Below are 19,415 nucleotides of genomic sequence, written 5' to 3' on the forward strand. Positions count from 1 at the left end.
TTGCTGCTGTGGTGCTCGTGCCAAGAAGAAAATCATCTTCTTGGTGAGGTTAAAAAAGGATGTTGCACAAAGAGGCTCAAATGGAGGACCACGCAAACCCTGAAGTACGACATTCAAATCGCAAGTTGCCTTCTGATCCTCAAGGACAGGGGGACCCGCTGCAGCAAGGTCCCGATTCTTCTCCTTTCAGAAGGTTTTAAAGGATCGCCATTTATCATGATATAAGCCTCAGGTAGAGAGGCGGCGTGCCAGGGCAATGGCCTTAGCTGCCAGAGCCAAATAGCCTTTAGTGCCTAGGGCTCTCTTGAGATGAACCAGGTGTGCAGATGAAACCTGCCTGTTGTTGGGTGTGGCAACTTGCTGCAGAGCTATAGATATTCCCAAAAAATATTCAAAACCCAATTACTTTCAATTAACTTGCGTATAGAAACGCATGCATTAAATGAAAAACTCGAATGTATAAAAACAGCATGTGTAAATACCCAATGAAGCTTTTTCAGCATGCGTACAATGGAGCTAATTTCTGAAACAATTACGAGCTAGTTAGAACCCTTATATACATCTAAAACATTATTTTATTTTATTTTTAATCTGAAAATGTTTCACTCATTTTGGGAAAAACCCAATAGAGTGATGAATAGATGAGTGAAAAAATATTGGTCACCTAATGAAAAATGTTATAAGTTATAACCAAATTAAAATAGAAACCTTCGAGTATAAACTCATTTGCTCAAAAAGTTATCTGGAGCTCTGTTGCTGTGAGGGTGGATGATTTGCTTCAACCACTCCGGCCGGGTTAATGGGTCGTTTTCTGCAAGATTTCGGAGGTCTACAAAGCACCCCCTGAACGGCCACCAAGGTGCGACAAAAATCACAGCGAGGCTCATGGTTGCTCTAATCTTTTGTTGGAAAAGTGTACTCTGCCAGTCCTTCCCAAGAGATGCTGAATGGGTATCTTACCATGCCTGCGGATCCGGGATTGGAGAGACATACGTCATTATCTGGTAGCAGTGTTTGCAATTATGGCGTCCCATATACAAAAATATCCACTGAAAAAAACTGGGCGCCAAAAAAGAAACCTTTCATTTTGAAAAAAAGTTCACTTAACGCATTGTTTTAAACAAACACTTAAAAATTTCAACCAGACACTTTATTTGTGCTCAGAATGGATTACATTTAAAAACATTACATGGTGGGGGGGGGATGCACCAAAGCATCCTTAGATAGCTTCACGGCTGCAGCGCTTACGTCTGACGCGTCCAAGGGGACCTGATTATTTTGGAGACCAATGCAAACACTGGGTATTAATGATCACGAGGAAGAGGTCAATGTTGGCCTGTACGAACCGCTGATGCACCAGTTGCAACACCTCAGGATGGAGTTTCCACTCCATGGGAGCCACCCCTCTGGCCTAGATGGAGCATCTGCCAGAATGTTCCGACACCCTTGACATAGGCGTCTACAAATAGGTGTAACATATGAGTCAAGTCTGTTAAGGAGATACCTCCTTAAACGTTTGACTCTACCATCCACAATCTGAGATGAGTCCGGAGGTGAGGCGGCAGACTGATGGCTAAGCAGGGATGCTGATGTCTCACCAGGAACTGTTTGAGCAGGTGTAAGTGCAAAAAACCTCTGTTTGTCAAATCCTTGGCTGATGTGGGCAACCCTAGCAACACTGGTGAATGGAACAGATGGCGCAGTTTCTTAAGCCATCTGTCCTGTGGCACTGTCTGGAACAGGCACCCTATAGGAGTCGGTTAGATGGAATAATTTCCGACTTCGCCTCGTTAACCATGCACCCATCCCAGCTGATAAAGTAGGTGCCTGGTAAAGTCCCACTGGAGAACCAGGATAGCCATGTCCGGATGGTTCACGAGACAGTAGTCTGTGTACGAATGTCCCTCGATTACTGGCTTGGTGAGCCAAGTAAATAGCCACTGAAATGCCAAAAGGCGTGCTGGCATCACTTCATGTTTTGTCCACACCAATTTTTCATCTGCAGTTACGTTTATTATCCGTTTTTTAAGTCCGAGTATCTAGGATCTCTCCAAACACTTCGTCTATTTAGCTTAATCCAGAAGTATTTGTAGCACTGTTTTAGAATCTACAAATTTCTGCAACATGGTAGCCGCACCATTCCCTAACTGTGATTGTCTGTGCTGTGTTACGCATGGTTGACAAAAGCGTGAACAGCGTGAACAGACATATTCGCCCTCATCTGGTTCCATAATGAAATGCATCTGTGTCACTGATCCACTAATCCTCAGATTCGGCACTGAATTTGTCAAAGTTTCTGTTGTACTTGCAAAGGCGGGAGAAGAGGTGCCATCTTGTTGATTCGAGTTGACAGTCAGAATGATGACATCTTGAATTGGAACTTTCACCACGACAAAGTCACCCATGTTATAATAGAAATGCCCAAAGGCTCCCCTGATCATCTCAAACAACTCTACGACAAATTAAGTGTCACACAAAAATATTTTGTTGCTCATATTGAAGACAAGCGAACTTGCAAAGTTCTTGACAGTGGTAAGCAGCAATCCAACTCGGATGCACTCACAGGGCGTGGTTGCTAGGAGATTGCGTGGTCAGAAAGGGGGAAAACAAAAAGTTTTCGAAAGTAATTAGAAAGTACTTAGAAGAAATTCTCAGTGCAATCCAAAAATACCATGTTCAACATGGTTTTTTTTATAATATCCACGAAAACATTTCTTTCCTAAAAATGCAAATTAATTTATTAATTCATCCCGAGGTAATAACCTCATAATCATGATGAAAATAATCAGTGATAAAGTTGAAATCCATGTTCATGCACATGACAGAATTAGGGTGAACAAATATTTTTCTGTACATCATTTCAAAGTATGTGTGGCTGTCTGTGTTCTGAGTTCCCCATCTCCATTCCGACGTGAAATAATATAAAGTCGTGTCTCAATTTTTCCTGTCACTGTGGAAAATTTTGCACCAATCTAATAAAAGAAATACTACTAGAACTAGATCACGATTGTACGATCAACATTATCTTTCTTTAGCTGTTTATTAAAAATTTGTTTCCAAAGCAAAGCGACTCCATCTACATCATAAATTAATTTATAGACTAAATTCTAGTGCCAAGAGTTTGAAACTTTTTTCAAAATGTCATAATATAACTTAAACAATTATTGAAAGCCATTTTTTAATAAATTATATTTTTATTTCATCCACCCACTCTCTAGTAAGTTGAGGCTTGAGGTGAGAAACACATACAAAAGAAATATGGATGGCCTTATGCAAATGATATTTGGCATGCCAATCAACAGGGAATATCGGTCAATGGGACCCCACAACGTTTGGCATGAGGAGCTTTCAGACATGTGCGACTTGCCAAAACACATTGCTACTGCGCAATGAAAAGATTCCAGAAGAAGGCAAGACGAACACAAGAAAAAAAACCATTGTTGAAATCATCGATTGCTGTGTATCATGGTGTATATTGTGAGAAATATGCTATTCAAAAACTACAGATATACCACAGGATTGTGGTGTTTTATTCATAAACACTGCTCTTGTTATTCACAACCAATGTGTTTTGTTCTCGTCCAGAGAATAGCGCAGAATTAATTTGTGTGTTAGGCTGGAATAAAAACATAAATCGCGGACATTCCACAGTATCATTTTATGAAGATGTGAAGACGACATGGCAGGTGGGTTCCCGAAACCAAAGACCTACGCGTTTGTTGGAAAGTCTTGGAATCATTTGATGGATGTTTAATATCATTAAAACGTATGTCCTTGTCCAACGGACAAGTATCTGGAATCTTAACAGTGGTCAGCTTGGACGAACCGGTCATCCTCTGGAGATCTGCGTCCAAGGTGTGCGCTTGGTCAGCTCAACTCAAAGGCATGGATAGAAAAATCATCTTCCTAAACTTAAGTGCCTTGAACACTGGAGAGGGATCAGGAGGTATAGATGTATGTTACCAAATAGTTTCCCCTTTGTCGGCTCAGGGTGATGGTGCTACAGTACTGCTACTGCAGTCAAACGGTCCGACATCCACTCCGGTATCTTCGCAAGGCTGAGATGTGTGTTCCATTCAGCAGGAGAGTCAAATCCCTCGACCATGGAACCCTCCGATGAATCTGAGCAGGTGAATGGTTTCTAAAGCAGCGCTTATCATGAAGATCTAGATGAGCACAAGGGCACTGGTGGGCAGGTGCTAGATACAGGTGTGTCATCGACTGCTGCTACATGGACTGCATAAAGTTGTGCATCCATGATGGATCTATGTAAGGCGCTGTAGGCTGCATGTACATGGGAAGTGCTGATGGGAACCAGGGAGGCTCAGATGCTAACTGGCTGTGTGGAGTGATCAGCGCAGGTGTAGGGGATAACCTCAAAGACGCAGCCATCACTGAAGTGACCGGCATGGAGGTCATTGATGCAATCGACAATGGTGGTCATGAACTGGGTACCATGATAATCCTATGCAGACAAGTGGTGCCTTGCTATTTTTTCATTTTCAGAGTTTTTCAACTATAAGGGCCACACTTTTTTACAACTTGCTTTGAAGATCTGCCGACTGTAAATTTTGTTGAAATGGAATAAGCTGATCCTGCCAATAAGCTGATAGGATATAGCAGCCCAAAAATATTTTCTAAACACGGACATTGTCATTGAAGCCGACATATATTAATCTTGGGAATCACAATAAATTTTGTTTTTGTTCCTGAAATCGATACAATGCATATTCATATGTCATATTCATCAGGTTTGCATTGCTTAAACTAAAGAAACAGCTGTGTTGCAGCTCTCCTTCCACATTTAACCATTTTTACTTTTTTTGGTATTCCAGCCGACCTGCACTGGAGCAAAAACTAAATCAAATAATTGAATAACTATTTTTCCCCCACCTACCAACAGGTACATGTATTATCCTGTAAAAAATCTGGAAAACAAGTTTTAAAATATCTGGCCAAAGCACTACAACAAATTTATCATTGAAGAATATTTTGCTTACTGCAGAAGTTCTGCTGAAGTTCTTCCAGCAACATATATATTCCTCCCAAATCTCCAATGAACTTGCCCTGTGACAGTGCCCCTAAGACATGGAATAGTATACTAAACGGGGTAAGCAACCGACTGAGTGTAGCCACAGCAAAGTCAAATCTAATTAACCATTTCAACAATTAGACAAATTTTCAAATGCGATACATTTTTTTCAATTTGTTTCACAGTAAAACCCCAATCATTTGAACAATGATATCAGACACAGCATCATCCTGTGGCAAGCATGTCCACCAGCCTAGTTTCCAGCCTTGCCATTTCAAGCTTTATTTTCTCTGTAAAAATTGAGTGGACTATCTTGACAGTAAAATCAGAGAATGTTTTACAAAATCAACATATGTGTTCCAAAAGCATGGTCGCTGTTGTGGCCACAGTCATCGCCTGTTGAATTTGCACTGAAATTATTCCAAAAATTAACATGACTAACAGTTAACATCTGGAAATGATCTGTCTGTGTTGACTGATGTGCAGTTTGTTGTTAAATAGTACAAGTGCCATGACAGGCTAAGAAAGTACAGATTTCTTGACTGACTCAGAGATCCTAGGGCGGATCTGAGAAAGTATAGGGGAAGATGAGTTAGATGTAGCTGACTGGTAGTGGTGTAACGATACGGCGATACAGTATTGTATCCCGATCACGATACGATGCATCGATTTGGAAAGCATGCATCGCGATACATACGATATTTTCATAACACAGTTTTTCTCGAGTATAGTGCACACTTTTTTTCTCAAAAAAACACAGCTGTGTAGAAGGGGGTGCGCATTATACACGAATTAATGAGTTTTGATGTTTTTTCCCCCATGGAAAGACATTACCGTGAGCATGTAACACCGGAAATACCATGTCAACAAATACTGAAGTTTGCAAATTATTCATGTAATTACACTGTCTGGCTATAAAAAGTGTTCTTTGTATATCTGGACTTATGTTTGTAACTTATTTCATTAATTTTATTCAAAATTCCTTTTAATATTGTTTTAATTAATTTCGGCGAAATCGTGTATGAAGCGATCGGAAGATCGCACAACTCACTGTTATTAACAGCAACCACGGTCAGATTACCGCTATTGACGCCTTGAAACGAACTTTAGTTGACAGAGAATGGATACATATATCATAAATGTCGTACTTTGATTCGTTAAAAGTCATATGTTTTTGTTGGACGATTCTATGTCAACACGTAATTCTCGCGATCACGTGCTCGGGAGCCTTGACGGTTACTGGTCAGACTGGTTCCATGTAAAAAATAATACCCGGCAATAGCGATCAGCTGCTTCGCTTAGGGTTATTATTATTTAAAATATTTTTAGTAAAGCTGCATCTAAATTAACAAGATATTGGAATATATTATTCCTGATAAAAAAATAGTTTCAGATACAACTTTTGCCGATCCTTGCATTAAAATCCTGTAAAGTTATATCATTGGGTGTGTCTTGACCGAATCACCGGTAGATTCCAAGAAAACGTGTGTACAGCTGATTGCTGTGTCCGGCTTAGTTTACGAGAAAATACACAAGGTAATCTTAATCCCTGGATATAAAACAATGCATAGCTGAACAAAACATACAATGTAAACGGTAAATCAACATGTCTGGTGATTTTTTATCTCAAATTTCAAATTTGTACTGACAAGGTTCCTCATCACCCGTTCGTTTGCCGGACTTCGCTGAAGGGGTACAGTGTAATTTTTTTCTGCGCATAATATTCAAATTTCTTTTTTCAAAAATATTGAACCCGTTAAAGGGGGGTGCGCATTATACATGGGTGCGCACTATACTCAAGAAAATACGGAAATATGTTTAACAGTTTCAAAGCCAGTTTGTTTTTTCAGTAAAACATACTGTATTGCTGACAATTTACTATAACAGTAAATAAACACCTTATATCTTCTTCAACTGTACTTGTCACATCTTTTAGAGAGCAGAAAGTCATCAACTTGGCTTAGCTTGTACCAATAAACACTGTATCGTGATACGTATCGTATCGCGACCCCTGTATCGCGATACGTATCGTATCGCGACCCTCCGGTATCGTTACACCTCTACTGACTGGACATCCAAACCTGCTGCAAACCAATTGATATAAGCGTCTACATCCATCATTACACGGTTGATCGTCTCCAATTTTTTAAACTTGTCATTGGCACACTCATGTTAGTTGAAGGTGATCTGACAAGACTAGAGGTTGTCAATGGATGAGATTTGAGAGAACAGAGAATCATGGGTAGTACAAGTTGTCCACATAATTGACGGCAGCGGCAAGTTGTCATCCATCTTGGTGCAAAGTGGACTGTCATTAGCACATCAGATGACCTTGTTTGTGAAGGGCGGCCACGGCCATGTATTGAAGGTGCCAACGATAGGATAGGGTGTCTACAAACCCTGGTCATTCAGACCTAAGATGTGACGCTCTAGCGCAAAGTGTGGCTGAAGATTGGGGAGCAGATGATAGATTTCCTTTATAAGCTCCTAGTAAGAGTAGTCAGGTCGGAATACACCTACAGCAACATTCTCCTCGCCCCTGGCCAACGATGCATCATCAGAGCTGCAATCTATGATCACCAAGCTAGTAACTTGAGCGACAGTTGATCAGACAGTGTTTGACACTTGACAATTGCATATTCATTATGTCATGGAATTCACACTTTCAGCATGTTCAGCCAATCAATAAATCACATGTCCCAGCCCAAAGCCCTTGTTTTGACCGTCGATCCACAGTGGATATTTACATTTCTAAATATGAGGATAATAGCCATGCTTTTTTATACCTTAATCCAGACTATCTGGTTATAATTAAGTGTCCAATGTGTAGCTAGGGTTAAAGTGTTTGTAATCAATTTTATTTATTTTATTCAAAATTTCATGCAATATTGTTTACACTAATTTCATCCAAATTGTGTGTAAATTCATTGGCAGATCGCACAAACTCTGACAGTTATTTACAGCAACCAAGATCAGATTACTGCTATTGATACCTTGATACCTTCATTGACAGAGAATGGAGGAATATATCATAAACAACACTGATTGGCCATGTTTTTACTAAATGTTATTCATTTATTATTCCTTGAGTGTTTGTATGTCTCAGTATTTGTACACTTTGAAGCTCATACTTTCATGCGCTCAAAAATAATCCCTGATACATTCCAAATGAAGTTTTTTGTAAATCATATTACAAATAAAATATATATTATCTGGAATTGTTTTAAAGTTGAAATGTGGAGCATTGAAAGCAAATGTCAAGTAACAAAGACAAACAAATTTGACAGTTCTTTTGTTGAAGTAAGTGAAAACTTTCTACATTTAGACTCACTTAGGAACGTCAACAGAACGCAAACCCAAGTTCAATGTAAAACACAAGGCAACAGAAAAAACAACTCTCTGATAAAATCAGAAACATAGTCAACATCATGTCAGCCAGTTTGAAAGATTAACCACGCTGTTCAGACTGTCATGAGGTTAACATGGTTGTGAGGATTGTAAACTTTTAGATTTTCTCTTGATTGCTTTCTGACATATCCACATCACCAGATAGATCATATAGTCGGTTAGACACTGCAACCAATTCTATATATCAGCAAATGAAAAAATATGTCATGCACTGCTGCTCTGTTGTCGCCATTAGCTTCAGCCCACACACCCAAATAGGTTTGTTTTGGATCTGATTATCATGATTATAGAGTATATGATTTCAGCACTCTTTCACTTGGACGTTTAAATACCATTGGCCAGGGACAATGCCAGCTCAATGAAGCAATGTTGTTAAGCACAGAGTTAATGGAGGTGTTATAAAATCTGTGATCAATGCACAACTGTGCCAGCAAGCAGCAGCAAAAACAATAATGTCAAACAGCACTTGTCCCCCCCATTGCTTCACTTTAAGATAAAAACACTTTTTCAGTTCTTGTTATTATTTCCTATGTCAGCTGACCAAATGTTGAGACATTCCAAATTCTATCTGACAATCTATTATTTGATTATCAGGGGAATGAAATATATATAATAGCCATTATTAATTGTTTTTTTCTGCAAAAGTATTTTTGCATTTGAAAATGATTTCATTACACAAGTGGTATTACTTTAGCATGTTTAGTTTGTTTTCAACTCTTCTGTTGCAATTCCAACATAAATCATGGCAATTTTAGTCATTTTGCCGACCTGTGTACCACTCACTTGCCATACCAGTCGTTCACTAAGATTCTGTCAGTAATTTCAGCCAGTAGTCAAGAGTTAGTGGATTGGGTTTAAAGCCGCTTTTAATAGTATTCAATTTATATCATGGCGTGTCAGCTTAATGTGGGAGGAAAGCCCGAAGTGATGCAGGTCTCAGACATTTACCACTTCAGTGAAACCAACAAGCACGGGTGTGGTGCTGACAAACCTAGAAACATAATCGGGGTGAACTAGGATTCGAACCCACAATCATAGGTTTCTGGCATGCCCAAGGGAGGCAACTCTGCACAGTGAATCACAGTGCCTTAGACGACTGGGCCTAGTCAGAAGTCACGTTTACCAACATGCAAGCAGGGGACGTCGACCTCACACTCGCAAAAAAGAACGGATGACACAGGTTGCCCAGTCATCTAAGGCGCCGCAATTCGATGTGCAGAGTTGCAGCCACTGGGCAAGCCAGAAACCTTTGATCATGAGTTCCTGAGAATCCTGATTCGCCTGGTTTTGTTTTTGGGTGTGTCAGCCCAATACCCATGCTCATGGGTTAGTGCATCACTTTGGGCTTTCCTTCCACCTCAAACTGACATGTCGTGATCTGGAATACTGTTTAAAACAGCGTTAAACACAACTCGCTCACTGCAAAGAACAAATGATCAGATCGCCTGGCATGAATCTTTGCATCGCTGTGTTGATTTAACATGCAGTTTTAAGAGCTTAGCCTTGGTGACAGAAAAAGTCTTCTTATGAACTAAAATTCATGTGGGTTACTGCAGTAAAACTTCAAAGTTAAATCAGTATATTAAAAGCATCAGGCATAGCTTCTGCACGTTCTGCGCACCCGGCTACCTGTCGGGTCTGGGAGCAATTCTGCCATAAACTTCACACACACCCCATCCCCCCATGCCCCCAGACATCCTTACCATTTACTTTTTAACCATTAAACACAGGGCTCAATTTAAGGACCTTGATTTAACTTGCACCAGGTGCATGTTGACATAAAAATCTAGTTGCATCCTGGTCCCATTAAGTTATCAAAGTTGAAACACAAATGCATAAAATAGTCTAAATATATTATACAATCTCAGATCTCTTCCTGACTGTCATGATTTTACCTAAATTAATGACATATTGTTATAAAACATAATCGGAACACAAAGTTTGATAATGAAGTATCCAAAGTTTGATGATGTCAAGAAAGCTTGACAAATAACAAACTACACAGGGATTAGTGGTGTAGTTTGAAAATAAAGCTTTGCAGTATTTAGTGTATTCAAAGATCAATGTTGTGTGGAACAGAAAGGTGAGTCAGACACAAATTAGATAAAAAAAAATTACATGCACTTGGTGCATGTAGAGATAAATATTAGGTCGCACCTTTCAAAATAGGTTGAATTGGAGAATATTTAAATATATATAACATACACCAGTGTTACCTATAACAGCTAAATCGAGCCCTGAGACATGATGTCATTTTGTTGACAATTGATTAAAAATCACCATTGGTAATAAAAAGGATACAAAAGCCATTCCCATATTATGTCAAGTATATTATGTTCCCTCTAAAATAACTTTGCTAACTAAAGCTTGTGACAGGTAATACTTGATCTACTTAGGACATTAACTTGATATGAAATGGGAAGCTTGTTTAATATCCTGTAATTGTGTCTACATTTCAGCCCACATACATCTTGATGTTTAGATAATAAAAATACAACATGAGTATTTTTCTCACAAATTTTTGCATTGCTCTTTTTGCCAAACTGGAATAACGTGGCCACTACATAAGAATAATATACTCAAGACAGCCTTTGAAATTATGCTAGTCTGTTATCCAAAGATTGTGCTGAGGACAAGTAAAAATCCAGTGATCATAGTCATCATTGACTAGTAGCATTTGAGGGCTATTAAATTCTGAACCAGCTCACAATGCTGAGTTCATCAGCACATATATTCATCTATTTAAGAATTGAATTTCACTTTGTGTGAGTGACACTTGAGCAAGAAGAACCTTCACAGGGTGAGGACCAAATATGGACATCAGAGCTACCACTATTGGTTCATATGCCAATGTGGAATCTGGTCACAGAAAGCCTAGAATAACTGATAAGAAATATGTGCACTAACTGCACAAATATCAGAAATTAGAGCACCAACATATTTAATCCTGGGGTAATAAATCAGGTTTGAATGTGATTTGAGGAGAATAGTGAATTGTCTTCCAGATGAGTTTTCGATAGTAGGGTTAACCAAATGTCTCTGGAAATGAACTTTGGGCTTGAAATGACCTGTTTGCACCCCACCACAGATGGTGGCAACCAGCTAACATACAGACCCACACCAGTCATATTTTGTATGGTTCGTTCTAATTTACATGTTTAGCATTAGCTCTCATGACACACTTACATGGCTTTTCTCCCTTCCATCTTTGCCATTGTGTAAGATTCATCATTTGATGTCATTATCTTTTTCATTTCATATTATAAATGATTGAATATGGGTTGAAAATCAAAAGAATTTGGTTCAGTAATTAACATCAAGAAATGCAAGAAGAAAATCAATGACTGCGACTGTAGATCCTTGTTCAGGAAGGGCAAGGAAAACAGGAAGAGACCTTTGAAGGATATACCACATGAAATTAATGCAGGGGAGAACCAATCAGTCTCTGAGATAAAAAGTTTAATGGGTCTGCTGTCGAAGGCAACAAATATGCTCTTAAACATGTTAAATACATTATTATCATTGATAGTAGTAAAAGGACACCAAGCGAAAATAGCTATTGCCTTGCAAAAACATATATGTATCGCCCCTTTCTGTCAGCAGCTGACATCACAAGAATGTTTCTGCGGATAACAGACTGTATCCACGCCCAAGGAAAACATATGTACTACAACATAACATAATACAGTATGTAAATAAAGCATACATACTACTACGTAAATCGTTCTTATCGTTATTATAAATAGGTGCCATTTTCGCCCGACAGTTAGAGTTGCTGTTTTCGCCCGAGAAATCAGCGACGTTTTGCTGAGATGCCGTTTTAGCCTGTACCTGTTTCTGCCCTGGTATAAGAACTAATAACCAGACATTTCCCTCAAAATGACTATGTACTTCATCTCGACAATGCTCTGCTTCATGGTGGAGACAATATTGTGAAAACCTTCATTTCTGACAATGACATAGATATGATGGGGTGACCAGCACAGTCCAAAGACCAGGATTTGATCAAAAGTGTGTGATCAAAATTAAAAAGAAAATCACAAGACAGAGTTAGGCCTAATGACATAACCACAGATGATCAGCTGTTGCATTTGTTACACACCATCTGGCAAAATATTGAGTTGGCGTATATTCAAGGACTGTACAAATCACTCACTTTTGGGTTGTGAGGGGGCATCTGACAACGCCATAAGGTGGGCAAAATAGTTTTTCGTTGATATCTAGTTGAAATGTAATCCAACGTCCGCCATGTTGGATCATGTCTTCAGAATGGACAAGGACTGGTATGGATAGTAGATTGGCATAGCAATGTACTACAATGGACATAAACATAGTCTTATCCTGAAGCACTAATGCATATCTTTGAACAGTTAAATATGCTTAATACTGACAATCTGGCATCCTAAACCATGAAGAGATGAGGCGATACAGTAACCACTGGCACTGCAGTTTGACGTATCCGGCTTATGCCACGCGCGTGTTCGATATGCGTACTGTGTAAGCATCAAACAATATGGGTTAATGAAATCACAGTTAGGTCAAGCATATCCAATGTGATGCAATAGAGTAGGTTTTATTGACCACCGTTTTCCTATGTCAGTATTGTCATTGACATTTTATGTCCACCGAATGTTTCACTGATATAGGCCTAGATAGGCCTACACGTATGTGGCAAGACGAACCCTACCAATAACTTAATAACACCAGAAACCAAAACTCAACATGAAAATGCTTCTTTACCACATATCGCATACAATATGGACATTTATATGTAGAAAAGACCTCAAGGCAAATGGCCTATCGCTTGCGATCGTCTGCATTCGGCTTCAAACTGGATCGGTTCCACCAAGTCAACAAGTGATCTCATGATCTTGCCAAAAAAGACATGGTCTTGAATTGACGAAATAATGTCACAATAAAATAAAAGTGAAATAAAGCAATTGGAAAATGTGGTAAAATTATAATTTCTTACCAGCAAGTGTCAACCCGACGATATGTTAAGCATCCTTTGACGTCAAAACAACCATCAGCGCCCTCTAATGCATAAGGGGAGGTAATGCTGGGGCTGTCGTATAAATTATTACTAGTGTGTGTTTCAAAGTTTACGTAAGAAGCGCCAGTCTTCGACATTTTGACTGTTCGTCATAATAATAACGTAAGAGTCCAATTGGTATCAATTTTGATTGGTAAGTCATAGGTAACAACGCGTACGTATATTGCTAATATCTTCGTGCATGGTGTTTTCGAGCCCCGACTAAGTATTTCTGATAATGTATCTAATAGCAATCCTAAAGTTTTATCTTTGAGAACGTTTATTTCTGTTAACACTTGGATGGTCAAATAACCGTAATTCTCAATAAATCCCGAGCGAGACGAGTAAATCAGGCGCCATCTAGTTACAGTCACGTGATTTCGAGTCCCTCCATGAAAGTCATGTGATCGGCTTGTGAGAACGAAAGTTATAGTCTGTTTCACATTTCCACTGTTTCCGAACGAAACGAAAGATGATACCAAACAAACCGCGCCCCGTCGTATTTGTGCTTTTGAAGACGTGAAAAGAAGTTCGAAGGTAAGGAACGATTAAAGAAATCATAGAAATATCTCCCCACTGTTGCAGAATCACAGCGTCACAATCAAAGTAGTAATATTTACAAACACGACCAAAGAGTAGATCTAACTAAATAAAACCTAACAATGGGACGTGTGAGCCTAAGACAATTCTCCATAATGCTCTTCGGTGTTTTCTGAGAGACAAGGGATCCAGAAATTACCGATCGCACGAACAGCACGTGTCGGAGTGCAGTATTTCAAGTGTACCCAGTGAGCACACGACGGATGGTGCACTGCGTCCATGAATTGAAAAGAACTAACACATGGAACAAGTTCTTCCGGCTAGACTTTCCCACAAACACACCAAACGGCATTGCTTAAAAGTCGGACCGGGCCAAAGTGTTATTGGCTAATTACTTCATTATCGGCGACCATACCTACATGTTATTGATGCAACATGCACACATGACATTATTGAACAATCACTAACCAAAAACGTGCATCATAATTAAGTAATTCGGAGTAAAATCACTCGAAAACCAGCAAGTGGAGCTGTGTGTAAGCGTCGCTGATCAAGGTAACATGTAAAAGAGCAATTGTTAAACGAAATAAGATTTGGACCAGCATGGCGCGCAAACGGCACCATGATTGGCGCACTTATGTTATCTTGTTAGTACTCTCCAGTCATCCTTCCATGGACAATAAGTAGTGGCGTTTGTGGCAGTCTTAGAGACCGTGACCCATACCCTAATCTGTCACGTTGCCTTACGGTGATGTTCGCATGACGTTCGTTAGGACGCCGTTAGACACGTCACGCCTTTATAGAAAGAATCTGGACTCATCTGAAAACATTGTACGATACCATCGGCGATTCACCCAGTATCTATATGCTCTGAACACCGATGGCCTCTGGCTAGAATGTGTCGATTTGTTGACAGTGGTACAACACCTGGTCGCCCATCATGAGAACGATTTCTAAGTGTCTGATCAGTAACTTGAACTCCGATGGCCCAGTGCAAGTGAGCAGCGATTTGTTTGGCTTTTTGGGCTCGATTTCTTATAGCCTGGTTTCTAATTAATCGATCCTGGTTGTTGACAACTCCCGCTCGTCATTTATTTTTTAAGTAGATGATGCATTCCCAATCTGATCACAAAGACTGCATTAAAACAGCAGAAGAGAGTTTACGTGGTACTGTGGAAAATGAAAATCAACAATACTTATGGCTCAGAGCGATTTGACGTCATTTCATGCCGAAAACAGGTTATGTGGCATTAAGGGACGCAGAGTATGCCTTGCAAGCAAGAAATCAAATGACCCTGAAGATACGGTGAATATCTGGATAACCCTGAATCACACGTCACCACCAGCACCAGGAGTGCACACAGACAAAAGATCAGCACGTAAGCGCTGACCCATAAAGACAAATCATGGTGTCCACTGTAGCATAGCCAAGTCCAGGGATCATGGTGCTGGAGGATCTGGCACATGTTACAGCCACAGACTTGCTATCTACAATGCCCTTTTCATCATCATTATAAATGAATTCCGGTTTGTCAAATAGATCTTACTTCTTCATGACCTCATGCAAGTCTTGAAAGTACATATACGTCTTGACAGTTTCCTCGGTAGTTTTTTTATGGACGATATTCTCCCCATTATTATATTTGCGATTAAACGCAGAGGGTAAAAAGTGTCTGAAAGAAATATACGACCGGTCGTTTATGGAGGAAATACGTAGCTTCTGGTCTGTTAAACTGCAAGTGACGGGGGTATGTTAAATGAGAGATGAGGCCATCGCTTCATGGAGTCTTAGAACCATTGTAATGAGAAAGGGTGAGACGCACCCCGTCTGCCAAGATTTGTTAGAAAGTCAATGGCCATTGCTGATACTTCAGCTGTTGTTTACTTGTATCTTACTCTACTCCTACTCAAAGTCAAGATTGACGAGTGTCATATTTCATGGATTCCGGGTGTATTCTGCCCTGAGCCCCCACCCCTCAAAGAAATTTCAGGTACTGAAAACATCTGTAAAACAGACTCTTTGACACCCAGATTGTCATTAACAGCGGCCAAATAAGCACACGGTAAGGCTTCAGGGTCATACTGCCTGTACGGATAAAGCATCGACACCTGCTGAAGAACTCAGACAAAACTTTTAAAGGGCACTTGACTCCAGTTTCTACACGGCTGTCAAACACTGCCCGCTGGGACTCATTAGCTGCAGTGAGCCGATTTGCTGACTAACGCAACTGAGGGATACAATAGACTGGGTTACCGTCTGTAAGGACAGCGGAGATAAACTTTGAGGCAATATCTATGTGTAGTTCTGAAGACTGACTGCTTACCCGTGATCAACGAATATTTCGATATTACAAAGGGTGCATGTTAATTCATTGCTGCAACCTAAATGAACAGATACCAAGAACGATGGAAGCTCATCGGGTGCCCTGATTTGGAAATACCCCTGATAGTAAAAGTTTGTAAAAACAAAGTTTCCCCACAATGAAAGCATTTTCGAATTTCGGATTGCGTTGATAAGATGACTGAGATTGATTTTGATCCAATGCCTGCGTTTCATAGCTTGATACTTAATCGTGTCATGCAATGCCATTTCAATAGAGTTATACTGCTAAAATAGCTGCTTTTTAGGCTCTCGTTTGCAGTCCGACTTGTTGCCATGGAACGCAAATAAAAACCAATTCCTGTGTAGGACAAGGCACCAATTCAGTGTATGCTCCGGAAACGAACGGAACATGACGGACGGACAATGTTTCTACATTCCCCGCATGACTTCATATGGGCGGGGTATAATAAAAAAAAGCATTAAAGTAAATGTGCATGAACAGTTATGTACTTTGGTATACAGCAAATACGTGTACGTATTTTTTTTGCACCAATGAAGTTCAGTTCATATACTCAATACAGTAAAAAATTCAGGTTACTAAATTGCAAATACTACAACAATTACTCCTCCTATGCTGTCATCCATGTTTCGTGGTCCTACCTACACCCGTGTATTTGTCGTCATTCACTTGATGCCCAGTAAATGAATTTATTAGCGGTATAATTAGTGGTAGCATCGCTCAGTTTACCTTACAAAGGTTCCCAGGTGTATTTCATGTTATGCAATATGCACGTGACAGCGCAGCAAGGGAGGAGTGATCAGTTGTTATGAAAATATATACTCAACAACAAAAGTTCCTGTGACACCAATATTTTAGTGTATTTTTCAAACAAGTAAAGTTTGATTTTCAATAATGTAGTACATGTATGGAATCAAGTCACAAAAACGCAACTGCTACAGAAAAACATGCATTCCATGCAAAAGTTGACTTTTATGCAAGCCCCATGCATTTCACTACCCAAGAATGGGTATAAACACATGTTAACGGGATTCCATATGCATTGTTTAGCATCGTGCTGACAACAACCACTCAGAAAAACAACAAAATTACGCAATTATTCAACATTACGAAACGCCACGTCTGTCCGAAAATGAGCGTCTGCGAGCCATTGGTATGCTTGAAGCAGGATCGAGTCAACGTGATGTTGCAAGACAATTTAACGACCCCAGAAACGCCATTTGGTGTTTATGGCAACGTTGGCAACAGACGAATGCAGTCAGAGACCATCCTCGGAGTGGCAGGCCATACGTTACCAATAATCGACAAGACAACTGGATTCGAACAACACACCTACGAAATCGATTCCAGCCAGCAACAGTGACTGCAAGAAGAATCCCTGGCCTTCGACGAATATCTTCACAAACCGTACGTCGTCGCCTCAGATGTGCAGGGATTGTCGCCAGAAGACCCGCCAGACATCCCATTTTGACAGGAAACCACAGTCAAGCACGTCTACAGTGGTGCAAACAGCGTCTACGCTGGACGGCCATGCAGTGGGGACAAATTCTATCCATTGGCGTTTTCACCTCAGCCACAGCGATGGACGGATTCGAGTGTACCGACGTCGAAGTGAACGTTACGTCAATCATTGTGTCATGGAAGAAGATCGGTTCGGGGGCGGCAGCGTTATGGTATGGAGTGGGATTACAGCAAGACAGAGGACCCGTTTGATAGTGGTAGAGGACAATCTCAATGGACAGCGCTACCGCAACGAGATCATCGGCCCTGTTGTTCTACCGTTTTTGCGTCGTCATGGCCCAGACATTACCTTTCAACATGACAACGCCCGGCCTCTTATTGCTCGACTTGTTCAGGATTCTCTTCAACAAAACAACGTAAATGTCATCCTCTGGCCGGCTTGCTCCCCTGACCTTTCACCAATCGAGCACATGTGGGATCAGATGGATCGGCGCCTTCGACGTTAACCACGTGTTCCAGACACTCCAGGAACTTCGAAACATGCTCCAGCAGATATGGACAGATATCCCACAGGACTTTGCGCGACGCCTGGTCCATTCCATGAGACGAAGATGTGTTGCTTGCATCGCAACCAGAGGTGAACACACAAGCTATTGACATTTTGGTATGTTCATGGGTTTTTAATGAAATCACGCATTTTCTGAAGTCAGTATGGCAAATTAAATCACTTGAACACTTACAGGAGTCTTTTATCTGTTGCAAACCGAAATTGTTTCAGATTTGGTAAAAAACATAACTTGCATTAAATCTTATTCAATGTCACAGGAACTTTTGTTGTTCAGTATATTTAGTAGAAACGACACAATGGCGACAAAGTATGTCCCAAAAGGCTTTTAAATTGTTGAAACGAAGAAATTTCTTCCATTAGATAGAACAGTTTACCACAATGATTTTGACATTCTTAAAGTGTTCTATCTAAATTTGTATAGAATACTCCATTGCCTATTCGGCAAGTCACATCATCGATGTAAATATGCAATCTTTTAAATATTCCAGGTTAATTATGGTAACAACTTTACTTTTCCTTAACTCATGTTCCTAACATCTCAAAGTAAAGTCTAATAACTTTTACATTACATAACAATAATTGTGTGAACATATCAACTTTAAGAACACTTTGCCTTGGTAAAATACTAAAATAGTGTTATGAGAAATCTTTCAACCGCACAGCAACACAAAATTTAGTTGTAACTTGCATTATTCCAGATGGTGTTTTAGAAGAAAACATGCGCTCAAATCATGAGACCAATAGAAACAACTATCTTGTTTTCAGCACAAATATATCTACGATCATCGTTCTTGAAATTGGAGATCAATCACTGAGTACAAACGGTACAGTGTCATCATCTGTGATGACAAAGTACTTTATGTTGCATGATTTCTTCGTGTGTGCGTTTTACATGGAGCTCGTACTGCTAAACTTCTGTGTAGTTTTCCCACAGAAAAAAACTTTTCAGAATCTGTCAACTTCCAGAAGCTATCAAATATCTCATTCCTTTTCTCATTGGAAATATGTCTGGCACATTTGAAACGACATTTC

The 19,415-nt window shown here is 39.9% G+C and overlaps 1 protein-coding gene across 7 annotated transcripts in view; it reads right to left on the minus strand.

Moving 5' to 3' along the window:
- The window catches only part of LOC124110751 (MAP kinase-activating death domain protein-like), a 194,843-nt gene extending 181,369 nt beyond the window's left edge, over positions 1 to 13,474 (minus strand). For all 7 annotated transcript variants that reach the window (XR_006857326.1, XM_046470131.2, XM_046470132.1 and 4 more), the window contains exon 1: positions 13,413 to 13,474. The gene's annotated coding sequence lies outside the window, so the exon portion shown is untranslated. The remainder of the gene's footprint in view (positions 1 to 13,412) is intronic.
- Positions 13,475 to 19,415: the final 5,941 nt, after the last annotated feature.

The sequence above is a fragment of the Haliotis rufescens genome, unplaced genomic scaffold (genome assembly GCF_023055435.1).
Source record: "Haliotis rufescens isolate VD_foot unplaced genomic scaffold, xgHalRufe1.0.p SCAF_6, whole genome shotgun sequence".
Classification (NCBI taxonomy): domain Eukaryota; kingdom Metazoa; phylum Mollusca; class Gastropoda; order Lepetellida; family Haliotidae; genus Haliotis; species Haliotis rufescens.